Below are 15,818 nucleotides of genomic sequence, written 5' to 3'. Positions count from 1 at the left end.
ATTAAAACACGAATAAGACGCAAGTAGAATCAAATTCTCGTAATAGTCGAAAATACCGTATCGGGATGAATACATATTTTTCATCCTGTCGATAATATACAATTACGTTGTCGGTATGCTGTAATTGTAGATTAAATTAATCACGAGTGTAACACAATGCATCCTACGTTCGACAATAACTCCGGTGATGCATAACCAACAATACAATATATAATTATAACCTCCTCGATAATCTGATTGGTTAACGTATCGGACAATCAAACACTTGCGATTAAACCTGCATCGGCGCGCAACTCTCTCGTATCCATCCGACATTTAAATGAAAACACGCTCTCCGTTGACGTGCATCACGAATGCTCGTAACAATACTTATTACTCGTTCCATCCTCATTGGAATACAGATCAACGGAAAACGCGTCAAGAGTACCGGTACGTATCGTGCGAAAACGCGAACAAGTTTCCTTCCTCGTCGAAGACACTCCCGTCTTTTTCGTTACTACGTGCTCCGTAAATAGAAGTCTCGTCGCAATCGAGTCGTTATTTGATTACTCTGTCGTTCCCTTCGGGGCTCGACTAAAACGTACCAATACATTTCGCGCGGACGTCGCACCCTCTGGCTCAGTGTTTCTCAAACTTTTCCAACGACCACTCGCTCGAACGAAACGCACGTAACCCGGTAAGCGCGTTGGCCCCGCCCATAATCCCCCCACTACCCACCACTCATATTTTACCGTCAGTCGCGAGACCACAAACGCTGTCACGACATGATGAATCGTGTTCCAGTGGATCGAGCAGTTGTCGGTAGTCTCGAACCGATTTCGAGTAAAAATTAAGTCGAATGAGAAACAAACTCACGGTATATCGGTCTTCGGTCGCGTCGGTCCGCAAAACTCAATCCAATTTGGTGTAAATATCTGGATCGTGAATTTGAGTCCTCATTGGTATCGATTGATAATCGTAAGTGGAAATCTGGAATTATAAAGAGAAATTTTAGGGAATTGGTATAAAAATTTTGTAGAATAATATGAATAAAAGGAATGTTTAAATTCGGAAGAATATTTAGTTACCAGTATTACAATTCGTTTGAATAACCCGGGAAGTTTTTAGGTACGAAGTTGAGACCCGATAAAGTGCAAAGATTTTACGTTCGAAAAAATTATTTTCCATCTCGGTGGTCAAAATTTGAACTAGCGGCGCAATATGAAACCAAAGGTGTGAGAAAGTACACCTTTTATACACATATGGAAAGTAAACACCAATTTTGAAGAAACAATATTCCGGTGATTAATGGGTTAAATTTGACCGTCCAATCGCATCGTTCCGGTGCAGTCGCCCGATGGACTCCAATCCAATTTGGTATAAACGTTTGGACCTCGAGTTTAGGTCTTCTCCGATAAAAATTGATAACGATAACAACAAATCTGAAATTACAAAGACGAAACCAAATTGTAGGAATTGTACAGGGATTTCTAGCAAACTTATTTACGATAACACGCATAAAAAAAATGTTTAAATTCGGAAAAAAAAGTTTGTAACCCATATTACATTATACAAAAATTATTTTCCATCTAGATGACTAAATTCAATCAAAAGATTGAATAAACAGTACATAAACGATGAGAACTTCTCCGATCAATTTTCCAGTATAAAATTTAAATCAAACTTATATTAAATATTGTTACGACCAATATGCTCTCGTATAACGTTCACATGTTACACACGCATGGAAAGTAAACATCAATTTTGAAGAAACAATGTTCCGGTGCTCGGTAAGTTAAGTTTGACCGGCCGGTGACATCGGTTCGGCGCGATCGCTGGACGAGTGTCGACAACACTCGTCAGTGTCGCGAGCCCCGCTTTGAGAAAGACTGTTCCAGCCGACACGCGTTTCCGTGTCGGTTTATTTAGTCGCGGAGCACGTTTACGCGCGCGCCTGCGGCTCACGCCCACGCAACTCTTCGAGAGGAAAGTCGCGTGCTGCGCACGTGTCTTCGCGAGCCGCGAAACCCACACAGTTGATTTTAACGCTCGTACGTCGGCGTTTACTACGGCCTCGGTTTTTCTATTTCATCCTAGCTTCTCCTTTAATCCGTGTTTGTTTCAGCGCTATTAAACCACGCATACGCGCCGCCGTTGGTTGTTTGCGCTCTGGATAACGAGCAACCTGGCCCCCGCGCGGATTCATACCTTTAATACCGTGAAAAATGTATTTGCGTAAATCGTGCTCGTCCGATTCTCGTTGCAGATCAAACGGGGTGTACCCATTTGTTTCTTCGACGCGCAACTAGAAAATCTACGATGTTTGACGGAAGTATACGACAGAGCAAATAGAAACGGTTGTATGTAGGAGAGATTTGTATATCGTTTTAGAGGTAGGAAGCGACGTTGTATACACGCCGGAGAAAGGTATTGTAAAATTAACTCTATTTGTGCGGAGCATTAACCCGAAGATAAATATTTACAGTTATGAAATACAGGACGATTCGTTTGCGGGAAGATATTCTCCACCGGGAAGTATGAAAATTATTGTACTATTAATTATTGACTGTTAAAGTATTGTGGAATCGATGCACGAGTGTTCTTTTACAATTAGCGCGTAATTAATTTCTGCGATAATCGTGTCTTTTTATCGAGTACTTTTTGCACATCGATGTAAAATATTTTTTCCTACTACATTGAGAAATATATTCAACAGACTTTCGCGGTAGAATTGCTATTATTTTCTTCCACGCTGTATATCACGTAATCTTTTCCATAATCTCGAGATTGTTTCTGCCGTAATTACGGACAATAATAAAAGAAAGATTAGAATAATCTCGACAACAAAGTTCAACTTATAATCACCCTTTCTTGACTGAAGACGAACTGTTAAGAAAGCTTTTATCGTAGATTAATGAATCCACAACTGGCGCGCGTTGCATAAACGATAAGACAATACGATAAGAAACTTCTAACCGCTTGAAAGTATGAACCATCTAGGACCGAGTTTTAAATAACCCCCGTAACGTGAAACATGAATTAATCTTTAAATAGATCGAAGAAATATGTATAATTGCCAAATACAAATATCTATTTGCTGATCATCGTTGACGAATTAATACAAAATATTCGCTCGTTTGTTTGTCGCATTAAATTTACTACAAAATTATATATTTATACGTTCATTTACCTACATAAATCGGCATTGACTATTAACCTGAGATAAACAGTCGAGCAAATTTACACACAGTCGTTTAATATAACACGAAGGGGCAAAGGATACGTGCTCTGTACAGGACTATTTACGTTTGTAACGAAGGATCATCAAAATATTAATACGTGCAACGATAAGAACAGTTAATTGTGTATTTAAATATAGCTGTTCTACTATGTACAATCCTACGGCGTTACATTTTGTATTTTTGGAGTGATTTATTCGAGTTTTATTATTTTTCTTCAAAATATTTCGTACTTTTATTGACGACTTTTATTCGTCGATATAAAATAAAAATATTTGCGATCAATTGTGTATTTAAAATAAAAAATAGTCCCTATATCGCCTTTTGAACAATTTTGCGAATGTAGATAGTAAAAGTGATTGTTTGGCTCTTTTATCAATTTTTTATCACAACACAATCTCTCAGCAACAAATTACTGCTAACAATTATCACATAATTTTCCTCTTAAATTCGAGCTATCTCGATTCTACACAACTCTGCAAGGTACTTTTTTTAATTTCACGACCGTAATCTTTCATCAACAATTATTACCAATAATTCTCGAGTAAATGTGTTCTTAAAATCTATCTTGATTCTACACGACTTTACAAGGCACCTTTTTAATTTTACGAGCACAGTCTTCCGTAAACAATTATCCCTAACAATTCTCAAGTAATCGTGCTCGTAACGTTAAGATACTCTGACTCCACGTTACTCAACCAACTCTGACTCCACGTTACTCGACCAACTCTGACTCCACGTTACTCGACCAACTCTGACTCCACGTTATTCAACCAACTCTGACTCCACGTTACTCAACCAACTCTGACTCCACGTTACTCAACCAACCCTGACTCCACATTACTCAACCAACTCTGAATCCATGTAACTTAAATGACTGTAACACTACGTTACTCGATCAACTTTGACTCCACGTAACTCAAGTAACTGTAACTCTACATTACTCAACCGACTCTGACTCCACGTAACCCAAGTAACTCTAACTCTACATTACTCAACCGACTCTGACTCCACGTTACTCAACCGACCCTAACTCCTACTTTCGAAATAATCGAAACCACCGATTAGACGTTTCCTCACAGACGTATTTCTTCCTCGTTCCAAGTTTCGATATGGTTTCGTTTAACGCTCAAGTTAGAGATCCTTTCGCTGCACGTATTTCTACCCCTACTCGTAAAGTGTCCCAATGAGCAGCCCATTTACGAAACGGACACAAAGGAGTAGCTATACTCACCGTCGGGTGTACACGCGCGCGATTCCACGATCTCTCTCCGCAACAGTGCCAATTTCTGCCACGGTTCGACCATTACCGCGACGCAGTTAATGCGAGTGTGCGAATCGAGCGATTCGCATTCACCGGTGCTCGATCGAATGGCACTCTTGCCGATGCAGGAGGGCAATTTCGGGAAGCAAGCTAGACGATGCTCGCGGTCGTCGACAATTTCGCGCGGATCTCGCGCGGCATAATAAAGGCACTTCAACGCGGACGATACGGTAGCGAACTATCGCGCCTCGTGTATCATCGTTCCGCAACTGCGCCACGTAATGGCCAGGAACGACCGGGAATGGGACCAACCGACCGTTTTACCCGCGCGACGCTTTTTCACACCGGAAGTTCCTCTTCGCTGGTAATCGTTCGCCCGTGTTGTTTGTCCAGCCGTTCCTTCGCGCGAGATCTCCATTTTTCAACGTCACGCGAAAGAAAAAGAAACTCCACGGAACTACCCGCGACGGAATTCGTACTCCGATCCTTCGATCCGACCAATTAAGCTCCCGAGTCGCGAGTCGGTGTTTCTGGAACCTCGTGACTCGCAATGGCTACCGAGTGAAACTCGAAGAGCGGGATATCAAAGGCTCGGAAATGTTAAAACACTTTGGTGAATATAGAGAAGAAGAACACGGAGGTGTTGTTCAAATTATTGTTATTATCGTAACGGGGTTTTCATTAAGCCGGATAATTATTTTTGTAAAGGAGGAACAGTGTTCTTTGCGATAAAGTTCAACGTTCTGGTGAACTTCCAGAGTGGAGGGAATATAGTTTTTCCTGTATGGAACGTTGTACCGTATAATTGTAGATAATTTCGCGGAGATGTTTAATTTCATGGTAATGTAGTTTGTAGAAAGATTAAAGAAAATTTTATCTCCATCGCGAACGATGATCGTGACCAACAAGGAAACCGGTAATTGAAATTAACGCGTTTCAGGGGTAATACGGATATCAAACGCGGGGAACTATTCGTTTTGTCCAATTGGACGCGTCTGTTTGCGCATTAATTCGAGATTAACCGGTTGTTGGCTCGTAAGTTTAAAATCGGTGGGAACGATCGACGATATCCGACAAATTTCACTTTCAGAACGGTGCGGCGGCTTTGAAAGCGCAGAACGCGCGTTAAAATTGATCACAGGGCCGCTATATACGGATTAAACTGATTTCTATGGGACAACACGGTGGAAATTACACCTTGAACCACCGCATGTGGCATTTCACAATATCATTACACGATACCGCGCGATGTGTACGTATGTGCGGCGAAATTGTTTTACCGCAACCGGGACCGTTTCTAATAACGCCGTTTGCGGCCAATGAAACCGAATTTTCTATTCGTCGTACGCGCACGGTAATCGTAAGCAATTTATTGGTTTTCCGGTTCCACTCCGCCACCACTTTGTCCACGAGTCGAATATACCCGGCGTTATTGCATTAATATATTCACATTGCGAATATATTATTTACGGTTGGCGCGGAACGATTTACGCTATTACGATATATACATATATGTTTCACCCTTAAACGCTACAGGGTAATACCGATTATCGTAACGCACCAACGATACAATTTATTTAATTCGCGGTGCCTAACGTTGTCGCGACGCGATCGTGTCCCGCGATCGTACCTCGAAACACGTCGACAATTTCGGGCGATTCGCCTTTACCGTTATCTCGACGACCGATCGACCGCTGTGCAGTTAGAACGAAAAAAAAAAGAAAAATTACGCGCTCGGATCCTGTATTCGGCGGTTAAGATCGCATCGTTTAATCCAGCGCGTCGAGCCGCCATCTAAACTACATTATCGAGGACTTCCGCCATACCTGTCACGAGACCGAGACCGTTTCGTGATAAGGACACATTTAAAGGGACGAAGAAACTCGCGGTGCTCGCGAGGACAGAAACGGAGACCGACCCCTTCCCCCGTCGCGAATTACTTGAAAACGGGGAACCGTCATCGACGCGTTCACCAGGGTGGTAGTAGAAAATATCTTGAATGTAAAAACAATATTTGTTGTCTTTAAAAAACATTTATAAATGTAAAATACAATGTTCCAAAATGTTAACGAAATATTACCAGCATATAAAACTATCGAAAAAATTCTCTCTTCGATACACGTATTAAACTTTTAACCACGATGCTTATTTTGCTACGGAGAACCGACAAACTCGAATTTTTTTAAAACAAAAATTAAAATAAATCGGACGTATTTTTAATGTAACTCTCTCGAGTCAATATTTCGTGTGCTTTTTCATTTTACGAGTAAAATTACGCTAAATTACGCAGGTTAATGTTTACAAGTGTGGACGATTTTACAACCATTTGGATCCTCTCGCATGTGACCTTTCACATTATATTAGATACGTGCATACAGACTCGCGTGACCGACTGTAAATAGCAATGCACTCTTGATCCAAACTCAGTAACTTGTAAGTAAGTTGTAGTCTACTAGTGTACTAGTAGTTGTAGTGTACTACAACAGTAAGTTGTAGTCTATTTCAAGTGCTAATCTCGTTTCTGTGTCGTGTATCTCGTTAATTATGCATCTCCAAGCGATGTGTGATAAAACTGTCCATCAAGTTCGTTTCAAATATAAATACGTACGTGTAAATGAATCAGCAAAATTGCGACCACGTATGGAGATTTAATTACAAGATCCGTCGACGTTTCAGCCTTAATACAGATCTCAGGGAGATATAAATAATTACTGCATACGCTGTCTAATTGTAAGTGTAACACCAACTGGAAGAAACGTCTAGATTGTATCGACAGACAATATTATGACTAATATATGCGCGTATAAACATTTATAATTAAATTTACCAATCGCACAGAACACCATTTTCGAAAGATCGACAGATATCGTGATTCAATGCCAATTAGAAACAAAAAAAGTTAAATCGATACAAGTAAAACGAGGTCCTCGAAGTGTTAAATTTCGTTCGTTAACGAATAACGTAATTGTCAAACTTTATTCGTCGATAAAGATATCTAAGATTTTTTCAAAGTGTATAAACATTTTATTAGATTACATATTCTCCATTTTGAAAAACGAAATTTCCGAACAACCCAATGCTTAAGTTGTCCACAATTTTCCGGCATTGAGCGCCCTCTACGCGGAAGAGCGCTCTCTACACTGTCCCGAGGTGTTCAAAAGTAACGAATATTGCTCCGAGAAAAAATGAAAACGAAAGAATATCGGGAACCAAGTCGGTTGTCCCGCGAGGGCTTGAACGCGGGAAAGACTGCGCGACCGCGAACCGTGATTGACATCGTCATTAAGCTCAACTTCAAGTGCACCCAGTGTGTGCACTTACTATATCGCGTACCCGCAGGCGAGCCGGTGTACGTGCGCGCAGTGCATCTCCACGTTGTGCATGTGCATGATCGGTGGACGCTGCGAGGGCTGAACGAGCTTAAACGGTGGAAAGGAGAGGGTGGTGGCTCCGGCCGTAGCGCCAGTGGAGACAGGGCTGGATGCGGGCTGGGTGGAAGCAAGGGTGTTCTCGATATGATTAATGCTTAGCATGCGTGCTCACATGCGGAGGACAGCTGTGAGTGACTTGCACTCCGCCCAAACGCCGTCCATTCGACCGATACTCCCGCGCGCCTGCTCGTACGTGTGCGCTTACCTGCGCGCGCGCACCGATGCGCGATCCACGCGCGATACAGTGTCCTTCTGAACGCGCGACGTGTTCGACACGTATTAACTTGTACAACATCTATGATGAAGGATCACGGTGTGCCCGCAGTCGAGACAACTCGCGGTGGCTCGCTCTTCTTCGGTCAGTGGTTCGCAAACTTTAAGAACGGTGCCCCCTCCCACTCTGAAGAAGGAAGAAAATTTTTGCGTCCGTGATAAATCATAGTTCACTTCAAATCATTTTTCTGCGTTGAAAAATTTCTCCCGTGTCCTCCTTGGATTATTGGACCCCCTTTCTAAGGGTGGTGCCCCCTTGAATGGAAAAGAAAATTTCTACACCCGTTACAAGCGATAGGTGTACTCCTTATCTATATTTTTTTACGTTGCACAATTTCTTTCGTGTCCTTCTTGGATTATAGGACCCCCTTTCTAAGGGTGGTGCCCCCTTGAATGGAAAAGAAAATTTCTACACCCGTTACAAGTGATAAGTTTACTCCTTATCTATATTTTTTTACGTTGCACAATTTCTTTTGTGTCGTCCTTGGATTATAGGACCCCCTTTCTAAGGGTGGTGCCCCCTTGAATGGAAAAGAAAATTTCTACACCCGTTACAAGCGATAGGTGTACTCCTTATCCATATTTTTTTACGTTGCACAATTTCTTTCGTGTCCTTCTTGGATTATAAGACCCCCTTCCTAAAGGTGGTGCCCCCTTAAACGGAAAAGAAAATTTCTACACACGTCATAAACGATAGATTTACTTCTTATCCATATTTTTCTACGTTACAAAACTTCTTTCGTGTCCTCCTTGGATTATCCGACCCCCTTTCTATGGCTGGCGCCCCCCTAAACGAAAAAGAAAATCTCTGCGTCTGCCATGAGCGACAGGTTTACTCCTTGTCCATACTTTTCCATGTCACAAAGACCCCCTTTCTGTGAATGTCCCTCTAAGCAGAAAAGAAAACTTCTATCCTCCGGATAAGTAGTAGGTTTAAAAGGGCACGAAGAAAATATTCTTACCCATGTTTTTTCTACGGTGAAACATGTTCTTTCGTGGCCCTCTGGAGATCGTACAACCCCCTTCCTATGAGGGATGTCCTCGAACAAAAACAAAATTTCATGCGTCTTGGATCAAGGATAGGTTTAAAACGATGCAAGAATATTTTTATTCACCTTTTTCTGCGGTACAAAATTTTTATTTCACCCCCCATTGGTATTATAGAACTTCCCTCCATTTTAGAAAACACTGCTCTAACCGATCGCGCGTCACCATTCGATGTTTTCGATTTTGTCGTTGCTAATAAGGATCCTTGATTATGTAACGTACACACGTATTTGTCTCGATTAATAATTTCCTCGATATTTTGATTCTTGTCGTGGAAAATTTAGATCAACGGGTCGGAATGCCGGGTACACGAGCTTATTTGCGTTCATGGATTAGCACGGGAAATCGAGAATTTAAAATTGTATATTTACCGAACGCGTATACGCTGTACCCGTAGGGTTCTACGGGCATGCGCGAGCACCGATTTAACGCGTCACACCGTTTACATGTTAACGTCGAAAGGGGTCAGCGTGCCGTTAAAAAGCGACGTTTACGTGCACCGTACGCCAACACGGTTCTCGTTAATCCGGCTGTTCCACGGTGAACAGCTTTCGCTCGTCGTTCCGTAGTCAACCTTCCCCCGTGGTGTGGATTTTTATTGGGTGTTTTTTTATTCATAGATAGGTTGAACGGTGATGGAGACAGGGGTGACAACGATTTTAATCGTTCCAGCGGGTACTCCGAGTTTTGTTGCAATTATCATAAACTAGCTATAATACATTGGCAGACTCCGATCCGGAGTAGGAAATGTTTTTCAAACGTAAAAATTGGTTCAACGCTTCGTGATATGCATCGTTTTCCATTTTATCATCTGAAACACAAAATATTCCGAGACTGCGTAAAACATGGCAGACGAGAAAAGTTTAATCAATATCGCGATTTAATGTGGCGAAGATTTATATAGAACAGAAAAGTTTCAAAATTTAATTCGTAACAATTTCTACCGCATGTACTTTTGCTTTGGAAGCAACGATAAGCAAGATATCGTGTATTTAATAATTGGCGTACTTACGACCCTCTTCTTGGTAAGAAGATTTACTCTACCGATACGCTTCAATTGTATTTTATTTATGTAGAACTTGTGTACAGTTAGTAATTATTGTTATTATGAATATTATCATTATCAGACGGACAAAAACCCTTTGATAATGGTACGTGGAAATATATAGGGTGCAGTAAATCGAGGTACAAATAACTGTAATAAGTGTAATACGAATACGAGCGATTAAATCGTGTGAGCGAAATTATGTATACATTTTCTTAACGAGTTTCGAAAGTAATGACTGGATGTAAGGGATAAAATCAACCAACGATTTTAATCGTCGAATCGGTTTCTGATCATTTTTTCGGGATTTGATCTCCGATCGAGAGATTCGAAGAAAATTTTGACCGAACCGGGATGACCAAAAATTTAGGGGAGGTTCGTTCAAATTGGATTCAGAAATTTTCTCACCGAATAAAATTGTTGGATTACACCCCTAGTTACAGGGATGAAATCAAGTTCTGTAGATACGTATTACGAATATAAATCAATTCAATACATACATACATATTCACGAGTATAAATTAATCAAATATGGTTCGTTTTATTCGATTAAAATAATATCCGCAAAAACAAACGATTCGTTGCATCCACTTGCATGTATGCCCTTCAACGGAAATTCGAAAAATTATATGGACCAGATTGACCCAATTTGGTACGAAATTTCAAATTATGCATTCCATCCTATCTACCCCTAATTAAGTCACGGAGAGTGATCTTTCTCATTCCCATACTCATTCGTATGCATCCCAATTTGCATACGGAACGTAGGGAGGCACCTTTTTACCGAATAAAACGTAATAACGATCAGGTGTTCGCCTCTCATAGTTTCGCGTATGCAGGCTCGCTCCGAAAGAATGTCACGAAATTTACCGGCGAATTGTACACATTTCAGATGCGAGAGGGGAAAAAAAAGAGAGTTAGAATAAACAATGAACCGCGGACCATTTGTTTTTGAGGTACCGTTGCTTTTAGTTGAAAAAGTATTTACTTCGCCACAAATATTCAACGTGGTCTCCATTAGCAACTAGATACGCTTGCACATTACCAGTTCCCTTAGTTGATTTCTAATTTTATCGAGTGCATTCTCGATGCGCCTCCGCAACTTCTGAAGTGTTTATTGCGGAACTAGATACGCGTTGAATATCTATTTCAAAATTGCTAAAGGTAATTCGAGCCATACCTTTGTAAGAATTCCAACACAGAGTGTGCCGACACTCGATAGTCAGGAGAAGTAATTTATTACATAAAACTCGTTATATGTGCATTATTCGTCGAAGAACAAAGAGTTCATTTTTGGGTATCCTACGAGCGTTCTTTGGTCACACTTGTAACTCGTCGTACACAGAAAAAATCCCCGAGAAAGAGGTCCGAACATTGTACAAGTGAGTAGAGGGGACGAAAAGTCCAGCTTCGTCAGTTTCGTGCGATATCTTTACGACTTATTCCAGATCTAACCCCACAACTTCGTATATTCCTTATCTTTTATAAATTTACAACACTTGCAACTCTAACCTACCGAAATGTCTACCTAACCTCGCAGCTTCGTGTACTCTTTATCTTCCACGAATTTACAACAGAGACCCCAACCCTTCAAAATATCTAAGCTAAAATAGGTTATCGATCCAAGGATGCATTATTCGTTAATCGTGTTTCGTTTCATTTCGATATCGAAACTAACATTTGCACAAATCATTTTAAATTCTTCCTTGAAAATAAATCCCTCGTCCGAAAGATACAACAAGAGAAAATAAAGACCCGCTGCTATCGACCAATATCAATACCTCCAATAATTCTCTTCTTTAAATCAACATTTACACGAATCATTTTCTACTCCCTTCTTCGCTTTCAAAATAAATTCCCAATCCTGAAGATTTACAAATCACTGTACATTCTTCCTTACGAATAAATTCCTCGTCCAATATCAACCGATACCTATACCTTCGATAATTCCACTCTTCGAACCAACTATCTTTAAAAAAAAATAACTCCTCTCTAAACATTCGCCCAAACAATTTTCCATTCTTTACTCCTTGCCAAATTAAATTCCCAATCCGGAATTCCCTCCCGAAACGAAGAACACACTTGTAAATATCGCAAAATGTCTCTTCGAATCCGGCAAACCTAAGACGCTCCTTTAATTTTACACTTCGTGGATAAACTCTCCGAGACGCGGACAAACGAGCCTAACAAGACCGACTAATGGAATAACAAACGTGATCCACGTGTTCCAATAATCACGGCGTGACGCCACACACGCCCGTGACGCGTTAATCCTTTGCCGCTGAACGCGCAAACTTTGCCCCACTTTTTCCCCGTTTTCTTTTTCTTCGTCGAACCACCCCCTCGGACGCCACCGTATTTTACATCGTGTTCGTTGCATCCATAAATTACATCAAACGAACGCGGAGCCACGCCGAGGAGCGAAGGGACGACCGGGGAGTACAGGAAGCTCGCGTTAAAGTATTAATCGATATTCCATTTGCATCGACTTCGGGACACGCGTCGTGGCTTTCGAATCACGGACGAATTTGCCCGAGTTTCGCGCCACACGGCGGACAAACGAGCATCGTGCACTCGCTAACGCATTCAGTTATCCGGCCCCGTGGTCTGAGATGGAAAGATTGCGCCCGTAATTACATCGCTGCTTGTTTTAACGCGACGTGAAAAAATAAAGAAAAAGAAAAAAAAGCAGGAGAAGAAGGAAGAAGAAGGAGAGAAAGAAAAACGAGAAGAAACAGCGCACACGCCCGGCGAAGAAATAGTATCGATCGTAATTCAAGAGTAACACGACTCGCTCGTTACGCGATACAAAAGAACAATTTTACGGCTGTTGGGTTATTACTTTTCCCTTCGTCTTTATGTCTGCCCATCATTAGAAGTCAAATTGAATGCGCTGGGAGACCACGGTTCTCTCGAACGAATGAAAGGTAATATATATATATATATATATATTACCGTCGTCCCGACGACCACCCCCGACGCCCACCACCGCCCCTAGACGAAGAATAACATTTCGCGACAAGGCGCGCGTGGACCGATCGAATTAAAATTTCCGCAAAGATGCCTCCTCGCTTTCGGAACCGGTGTAATGCTATCGGTACGGGGTGTATCAGAATTTTACGACTCGGCGAAGGGATGTTTCTCTTCTTTTTTTTTTTTTTTTTTAATGCAGAGGGGGATTACGCACTCGAGAGGAAGCCGAGAGAGACGAGCTACCAGGCTCTCGACGTTGACAAATATTTAAATTTATACGAATAAATACGAGGGGGGATTATTTTTGAACTTTGTGATTTTATAATACGAGAAACGGAACGATGTCGCGAGTATCGATCGATGATGCAAAAATTTGTACAAAACGTAATTATTTGTGTAATTGTACTTTTGCGTTTGTCGTGGCGGTAAATTTACGGATAATATTTCCGTAATTGTTCGGTAATGCCGTTCTCGATAAACATTGCCGATGACGTCGAATAAATAAAACCTTCGAGCGAGAGTTACAGCTTTAAAATGAAATAACCGTTCTCGTTGCTGCGAGCTACCGGGCGTACGCCACTACCGTTCGAAACACCACGAATTGTAAAAATTGTTTACTTTTTATTGTACGTAAATTACTCCTTCTATTTACCATTAATGTATTTTAATACTTTTTTTCGACGGGACGGAGGAGGGCGTAATAATATTTTTCCACCCGGGGAGGTAAATAAAGTAAATGTTGCTTTGGTACGAGAGGCGGAAAGAAATGTTACATCAAGAGAGGTTTGAAACTTCTCGACTGAAAAATTGTAATAAAAACATAAACTGTAAAGTAAACAATAACTTTTACCGTAAGGATAACTCGGTGGTATTTATTCGATGCATTTATTCGAGTTATGTACACAATCCGAGGTTGACGACGTAACGAAACGATAACAAGAATTCCCCGAGAGATGAGAGTATTGTTTTTATCAAACTTTTTGCACAATTACGATCGACGGACGAATCGAATAATAAATACTAGCCGAATGAACGCATTGAAATAACACGATCGTCCTATCGGTACTCTTTGACGCGTAACCGGCAGACCGGTTCATTGTTTCCATAATGGATCTTGTTATTATTACAAACTTTGAGCAAACTGAAACATTTATTTTTCACGTTTCGATCCGTGTAAAAAAATTGACACAGCCCGATCGTTTAATTTCGAGACACCCTGTACGCGCGAAACGTTTTCCATCCAATTAGTTCTGAACTCTGCTCCGGAATTTGTAAATCCACCCTCTCTCGGTAAACTGTGTCAAATTAACCCGGTACTAAATATGTACACAGCGCCCCGTACACGTGAAAAAGATAAAATATGAATTATTAAACATGTAAAATTTTTGTATTTAAATTTTATGAAGCACATTTACCCGGCCCAGCTTTCGTAACAACGTAATAACGGTATTGTTTACACGAGATATGTAATTCAACGTTTCCGATGGTTCTCGCAAACGAATCTGGCACATTTTCTCATTGCATTCGTATTTTTTGCACTGCAACCGGGTAAAAGATTCACCGGTGCTTTGGCATTCGCTCGAAGGTTCTGTATAATGAACGCGCGTGTCTGCCGCCACTCTAAATTATGTACGAATATGAATATTTTGTAAAGTGGACCAGGAGGCACGCACGTGTTATTTTATTGATCGTTTCAATAAAAACTGGATTACTCGTAACGAGGGTGAAGAATACCGTGGAAAAATACACGATAATATTTGAAACAAGATCCGATGATCACGTTACGTGTAATTTATTTACAATTTGAAACGGATAACTTAATTACCGCGAGTGTGAAGAAAAAAAATGCTCGTCTAATTAAAAAAAAATAAAAAATACTCTTCAGAAGTGATATATTAAAAGATCTTGAATCGACGTTTATTTAACATCTTAATCTATACAAACACGTAAAATATTAGATACCGAATTTGGTAATAACGAACGAATATTTGTAGTGTTTATTAAAGTACGACGTGGTAAATATCATAAATCAATTGTGATCGATATGTTAATATAATAATATTATTAATGTAACATTTTATCCAAAATTGGAGTGATTTGATTAGTTACAACGCGACTAAAGAGATTTCTAAAGTGTTTAGACGAAATAATATAAATTTTTGAAGAAATAATTCTAGAGCGTATTAGGTTGTATTAGATATACTGAGTTTGATATACCGATTGCAACGAACACGATCGTACTTTAATATCGTATTCCCTTCTTGAATATTTCTGAATGAATTGATTTCGTGAATATTAAAAGCGCGCGGGAATACAATTCCTACAGTGTCTATTGTTCCATTGCAGCGGGTCTGACACGGTTATCTGGAAGAATTATGTCATTAGCGTGGTGAAGTAGGCCATCTTTTTAAAGCGGAGTATCCTCGAAACAGGGCACCAACTCGCGCTATACGCCAGGAACATAAACTACACACAAAATCCGTTTAACCCGGGTCGGGTAAAAAGTTATTCGAGAAAACAGGAAGAGTTTTAACAAACGCGGCATACGAACCACTCGTACCAAGAGT

At 40.7% G+C, this 15,818-nt stretch overlaps 1 long non-coding RNA gene across 1 annotated transcript; it reads right to left on the bottom strand.

Moving 5' to 3' along the window:
• Positions 1 to 6,905: 6,905 nt before the first annotated feature.
• On the bottom strand, positions 6,906 to 8,536 carry LOC143152585 (uncharacterized). Its single transcript, XR_012993594.1, has 3 exons — positions 8,119 to 8,536; positions 7,091 to 7,228; positions 6,906 to 6,959 (listed from the first exon to the last, which is right to left on the bottom strand). It is a non-coding gene; the product is annotated as an uncharacterized LOC143152585 (long non-coding RNA).
• Between the last annotated feature and the right edge of the window lie 7,282 nt (positions 8,537 to 15,818).

Source organism: Ptiloglossa arizonensis, chromosome 11 (assembly GCF_051014685.1).
Source record: "Ptiloglossa arizonensis isolate GNS036 chromosome 11, iyPtiAriz1_principal, whole genome shotgun sequence".
NCBI classification, from domain to species: Eukaryota; Metazoa; Arthropoda; class Insecta; order Hymenoptera; family Colletidae; genus Ptiloglossa; species Ptiloglossa arizonensis.
Note: the sequence above shows the minus strand (reverse complement) of the source record. Positions and strands in the feature narration are given on the sequence as shown.